Source organism: Manduca sexta, chromosome 21, assembly GCF_014839805.1.
Source record: "Manduca sexta isolate Smith_Timp_Sample1 chromosome 21, JHU_Msex_v1.0, whole genome shotgun sequence".
Taxonomy (NCBI): Eukaryota; Metazoa; Arthropoda; class Insecta; order Lepidoptera; family Sphingidae; genus Manduca; species Manduca sexta.
In genome coordinates this window covers 9,842,503-9,847,921 of record NC_051135.1, presented here as the reverse complement: position 1 = coordinate 9,847,921, position 5,419 = coordinate 9,842,503, and the positions used below count along the sequence as shown (strand labels likewise).

Sequence of the window (5,419 nt, the reverse complement as noted above, 5' to 3'; positions counted from 1 at the left end):
ATTTTATATATCAATAAAAAAATAAATAAAAAGTTTTTTTGTAAGAGATTTCCGCCTTTGTAAGACGAGAATTGCACTTATTAATAAGTTGTTACATACGTTATTTAAGTAAGTTGTACATGAGCGGTAAAACACGATAAACAAGTACTTACAAGTTACATACTACGTGAGACTTATTTACGACTAATGATTAAAAATGAAAGTAGTAAAATTTTACATAGCTTTTGCCTGTTGCTCCGCCCACTTTATATGTTCCCGGGATAAAAAGTAGCCTATAGCATTCAGGAGTAATGTAGCTTCCAATGAATAAAAACTCAAAATTGGTTTAGTAATTGAGATTAGCGCATTCATCAAATCTTCAGCATATATATTTACTTATTTTGGGATAACAAACAGCTACACAACAAAATTTACAAACGGTTGTTACTGTGTCAACATTTACATATTAGTATAGATTCAGAATTAAAAATTATCCGCCCTCCCGACACACGTAAAAACAATAAATTTCACTTAGTCCCTACGTTTTGTTTCAAATAAACATGTCAAACATTGATTCATTGTTAAATCGGATCTGATGGACGAGCGGCGGCAAAAACTCGTTCCAATTTTAAAACCGGTATTGTTTCATTAACTATTTTGAAATGTTTGTTTCTAACGTTTTTTGAACGTGGGTAATTAGATGTTTTGTTGGGTTATTTATTTCCTAATTATCGATATTAATCTCATAGTTCCAGTTATGTTGACAAGATGGCAGTAAGGTGCGTTCGGGTAAGATCGGATACGGGGTAAGATCGTAAAACGAAAAAATACCACGAATCTATGGTTATTTTTTAGTTTAAGCTACATAGTCGGCTACGCTGTCTTTTTTTGCCCCGCCCTATATACAACAGTTATGCTACCACCAAGAACGGGTGCGTTGTGTCCATTGAAACAAAAAAGGTGGATTTCGCTTTTCTTAACATTTTTCAGACTTCTATTTGATTTTGTGGACCTTATCATATGACTAGCATTAGAACGAAGTTGAAGAACTTACCCCGCGAAGGTCCGATCTTTTCTGAAATGAAATGATTTATTTGAATCTGTAAAATGTTATACATTATTTAGATTCCGTCAATATTAACTCTACTACCAGTTCGGAAAGCAGTTTTCACCAGAGAAGAACGGGCTAGAAACTCTGGTGTTGCTCTTTTCAATCAGTTTAGGGTAAAGACTACAAGTACATAATAAAGTGAGAAGAGAAAAATAGTTTAGAGCAGTTCTAAGGGTTTTTCTATTTTTATACAGATATTATCATCTATTTTTAAGCTTACACAGAGGAATTGGAAGATGATTAAATTATCACATAAAGTAGCATTAATAATAACCAGTTTCATAAATAAAATGTTGGTAGCGTTTAAATATTTTATGAGAAAAAATTTTTTTCGACATCTCGCAACACACCGAAAAACCGTCCGAAATAAGCCGAACGCACCTTATATTATATACTAATTATGCCGCCACAAGTATATTGCGGTATAGGCTGTACTCTGGTTCGGGTGGTGTTGCAACCGTAATGGCAGTCATGTCGCTTACTATCAGGCGAGTTACTTGCTCGTGTAGACGCGTCAACTTCTAGGGTCAGTCTGTGTACATCCAGTGAGGCAGACCAGCATAATCTTGACGATGATTTGAGAAGTCGGGCTTCGACAAATAAATTATCTACGCTGTATTTACCTGGTTCAAGTGGTGAAACTAGGTAACCAAGGGCATAGGTGCAAGGAACATGACCTTTCCTCTCCCCGGTCTAGGCTGCATAACACGTCAAGTGGCAGCCATAATCGAAGCGAAGACCCGAGCAGTACCAAGAAAGGTTATTAATATAAAATTTGGTAGACAAGATGCTTTGTTCGTTTTCACAGGACCCAATCCAAAATATAAGCAAAGTCAAGGGCAAAATCATCGTCTGTTTTAGAACGTGAATTTTCGTTCATATTCTCTTTAAATTTCAAGTGTCTGTTCATGAGAATGCTTAATCAGATTATTAAAGGCCTCTATTATATTTTCACGGAAGCCTTCATTTGATGTATACTTGTTACATTAATTATTTAAAATGGCATGTGTAGAGCCTGTTACTTCAAAGTATTGTTGGTGTTGATTAGGGTTTCGACGATTTGGTATAAAATTTCTTAATAATCAGTCTTTAAAGGATTTTCCTATTAAAGTCAGGCCTTTGTAGATTGTTAACATGTTGAAAGATGGGTTTAGGTATTTCAAAATAAGATTTATAATTGTTCTCATGGTTTAGTTGTACACGAGGGCATACACACATCACCTTTATTGTCGAAGGGGTAGGCAGAGGATAATCTCTAATCCTGGTAATAATACCAGGGCACCCATTTTTCACCATGTATGTCCGGGACTATGATGGTAGGTGGTAAGCCTATCGCCATATTAAGCACAAATTCCAGAATCCGGTTTGGTACTAAATAGAAAAACGCACGCACGTAATACACGTACGCCATCGAGACGCGCTTGACAGCCTCAGATTCCAGGTCGTTGCGACTGATCTCACTCCGGTCATGTCGGATTGCCGTCTCACCGAACTACGAGAGTGAAAGAACAGAGAGTCCACCTTTGTATTGTGCATACACTTGTGCATTATATCTCTTGTGTTCCTGGATGATCTCCGTTGATATTGGCCGCAGTGGTCGAAATTCATGTCACCGACGCAGTCATAAGACTGCGAAACATGAGGTTACGTATTCGATTCCCAGGCCATCACTTTGTGTGTTTCCCAGTGTTTGGGGGTCCACAGTTTATACTAGACTAAACTTGAATCAAAGGGCATCTATGAGGGAGCTATAATTTTCAATAATATCATTGTAACTGAAAACAGAGATTTTGGTTTTTAAGTGGAATCAAATCCATGACTTCTATACGCTGGTCCTCTCCGCACTAAGTTACTAAAACTATTTTAATATTCAAATCCGAAAATATGTCGCTTTGTGTACAAAGGTCGACAATGTCATGAAACTTTAAACCTAATATTAGATTAACTTTGATTGATAACAACAATTCGTCTCTTTTCATTTTAGAGAAAAAAGTTTTTTCTCATAGAAATATCTCGAAAAAACATCAGCTTGTTTTGGAGCGGAGGATTTATAATTATAGGTTTAACACTTTATGCTGCTTTTTATTTAGAAATAATAAATACATATTCAATAATTAGATTAGTCACAACTGTTCTGTAACATAATATGTGCGACTCTTTTACTATCACAATTTATAACTTACTTAGACTTGACGAATAATTCGTGCACGAATATGAATTTCGAGTTACAAAAACATTCGAATAAGCTGTTTACTCACTCGTGTTCGTGACTATTCGTCTGTACTAGCCAAGTATCTATATCAGAAGTCCTATTACAAAGGTCATTCCATCCGTATGTTTTATAAGTTTTACAAAGTATCATGAACTGTAGTTTATACCTTAAACTGATTTTGAAAAGAGCAATAGAGTTTATTGCTGGTGAGAATTGCTTTCCTATCTGGTGGTAGAGTGAATATTGAAGGAATTTAAATAATGTAACATTTTACAGATTTTAATAAATTAGTTCATTTTACTAATATAAGCTTTTATAAAAATGTTACTATTTGCTGGTAGGATATATTTTATATTCGCCTGAATAGCGACCACCGTACATAAAGTGCTAAAACCCGCCGTAGGGGCCCACGTAAGTGTGTCACGTTCTGGGATCAGCCCGTGTATATCCATCCGGTTCAAACAGGCCACCATAATGGTGTCGACTGTCGAGAGGTAATTATATCTCGTCAGTCGACATTTTGGACCACTTCGCTTACCATCAGATGCAGTGGGGTCACTTTGAGGTAACCGTAAAAATTTTTTTTTTAAATCGTGCCTGCAATAATTAAACATGAATAAAAATAAATAAATGCAGATAACATATAAGCTAGTTACAGTAATAACGTCCTTATAGCAAACCAAGTCATATACATTAAATGCTAGCAGGTTTGAAATTTGAATACATCACGAATAGTGGTTACAAGTTCTAATTCCACACTGTGGGTTTAGAAAGCTAACCATTTTCAATATCTTCCAGTTTTCTCCTCTTTTAGTCAGGAAAATATTTTAAATCTATTTTTTGTGGGGCTTGGACATATAATAGAATGATTTATCTGCGAACATTGTAAGGTGCTCGATTCATTTTTTGTTACCATCAGAGACATGATTGCGAAACATTTATTTTATTCTACCTACCCTTTTCTTTACTTAGTGGTTGTTTTGCATTCCCATGATAACATGCATACGGCATAAATAAAGCGGCGATAGCCTAGTTGGGTGTGGAACGGACTGCCGTCGAATGTCCGTAGGTTCAAATATCAAGAGCTCACACCTCTGACTTTTCTTAAAATCATGTGTGTATTCTTTGTGAATTATCGTTCGCTTTAACGGTGAAGGAAAACATTGTGAGGAAACCTGCATACCTGAGAAGTTCTCTATAGGAATTTCGAGGGTGTGTGAAGTCTACCAATCAGCATTAGGCCAGCGTGGTGGACTAAGGCCTAATCCCTCTCAGTAGTAGAGGCCCGTGCCCAGCAGTGGGACAGTATATAATAGAGGGCTGATATTATATATATTATATTATATATATGCATATGGTATTCTGATACATACAAGTCGAGTAGTATTGCGCACGTAACAACTACACCGAGGTACTCGAAATGAAAATCTTTCTAAAACGATAATTGAGCTCGGTCAAAAAGTATTCCAATGAAAGGTGTAGGACGGCATTAATTTGATTTATTTTAAGCGTTGAGAGTAATTGCCAGTATCGAGCTCGCGTTAATGAAGACTGATTGCTATTCAAAAGACGTTAACACATTCCTCCCACTTTTTGTTCTCTAATCGGCTTACGGAGATTTGAATTCCACTTTGAATACGTTTATTTTGATCTAAATAAGATGCAGTTTTAATTTAATAATATTTTGTGACTTAATGTTATAAATATAAAATAAGGGCCAATGAAATGTTTTTATTTTAGTTTAAATTGATGTTTAACAATAATTACGAAAGTAAAGAAAAACAGAACGTAAAATCCACCATTCAGCGTCGAGTGACATCACAATATCTATTAGGACAACTTGTTTACGGTTAAAGGTGTAAAGGTCAACATTCTTTAGTTACGAATATTAATTGAATTTTTCGAATAAAAATGGAAGTTGGATTCATAAAAACAGACTCCTGGCAAAGTCGCAAATAACATTTCCTGATTTATGATTCATTTATAAATTATGAAAGTTTGTCAACATGTTTCGTTTAAAATTATGCATTACATAAACAGATTTCGCCCAACGTGGGGCTCGAACCCACGACCCTGAGATTAAGAGTCTCATGCTCTACCGACTGAGCTAGCCGGGC

At 35.7% G+C, this 5,419-nt stretch overlaps 1 non-coding gene across 1 annotated transcript; it reads right to left on the bottom strand.

Annotated features, from left to right (window-relative positions):
- Positions 1 to 5,346: 5,346 nt before the first annotated feature.
- Positions 5,347 to 5,419, bottom strand: Trnak-cuu. Its single transcript has one exon. It is a non-coding gene; the product is annotated as a tRNA-Lys (tRNA).